The following is a 1,513-nucleotide window of genomic DNA, read 5'->3' as shown; positions in this document are numbered from 1 at the left end:
GGTTCGGCAAAAGAGATCGATAGAATAAGAACTAGGCTTACAAAGAATAAGTCCTGGGGTCGATTTTCATGTATATACATATATGTATATACATATATACTGTATATATACTATAGCCTCAGACCGACCGAAGCCTTGCCAGTAGATTTGGTAGGCGGAAATTGAAAGAAGCCCGTCGTATATATATATATTTCGTAAGATGGTACCCACATGCAACAAGTGGAAAGCATATGGACCTCTGATAAGTGAAGTAATAAACGACGCTGTGGCACCCAACGTTCTATGGCTGGTTCGTATCTCTGCGAGTTTATGTAGTGCAGGAGATGCGAAAATAGCAATTTATTTGACAAAATCCTGGAGTACATCGCAAACTTTCGTTTTTGAATTTTCGCGATTCGTGCTGTATTCACGCACTGAAATACAGTATTTTGTTTTCGTTTTATGTTCATTTTTGTTTATTTCGTAATTTCACGATTTCGCTTCAAAATATGTTATTAACATTTTTTTTCATTTCCTTGGTCATTTTTCGCATTAAATACTAATTAAATGTCGCTTAAAACTTATTAGAACTTCCGTCATTGAATGTTTTCTTGTTGTAATGTTACGAAAGTTTAGTCGTAATGTTGTCACGCACAAAATGACAGCTTCCAAATCCCATTTTCAGAATGGATTTAAAATGATCAAACTTTAAACTTCTGTAACTTTAAAAAAAAAAACTCTTCTGGAACAAATGAACAACGTCGTCAGATTCAACTTGAGAAATTACATCAATATATCAACCATGTAAAAATTTTTACTTAATTCTAAACTTTCAAAAAGTGAAGGTAAACAGTAAAGATCCTGTAGGTATGTATATTTCCCAGGAAAATTTTCAAGAGTAGTTAATATAGATGACGGCCAAAGTAAACTTCGAATTCGAACAACTAATATATATCCACATATACATACTATACATATTACTTAAGGCAGGTACGCAGGCAGACAGACAGTCGGACTGACAGACAGTCAAATAGAGAGGGGTGTGGATAGATAGATAGATAGATAGATAGATAGATAGATAGATAGATAGATAGATAGATAGATAGGAAGGTAGAGATTGATATCCCCTATACGTGTGCGCGTGTGTGTGTATGTCTATACATACATTTATACACATATATATAATACTGCATTGTAATACTCTGTGTCTGTGTAGTGTGCGAGCACGCAGGTATGTGAGTGTGCGTGTGTGTGTTTGTCTCTGTGTGCGTGTTTGTGTGTGTGTGTGTGTTTATTGACTTAATTACGGAGCTTTAAATGAATTTAGCTGCTTAATGTCAGTAAATATACATTTAGCCTCGCTGTACAAATATACCCCGTGGTTAAAGCATACGAACCTCTTACCCTCTTTCTGTCTCTCCCAATCTCTCTCTCTATCTCACTCCCTGCCTTTCTCTCCTTCTCCCTCTCCCTCTCTTTGTATATACAGACACATGTATACATATATATATATATATATATATATATATATATA

This window comes from Octopus bimaculoides, chromosome 14 (genome assembly GCF_001194135.2).
Source record: "Octopus bimaculoides isolate UCB-OBI-ISO-001 chromosome 14, ASM119413v2, whole genome shotgun sequence".
NCBI classification, from domain to species: Eukaryota; Metazoa; Mollusca; class Cephalopoda; order Octopoda; family Octopodidae; genus Octopus; species Octopus bimaculoides.
The sequence above is the reverse complement of the archived record's forward strand: the minus strand, read 5'-3'. Positions refer to the sequence as shown.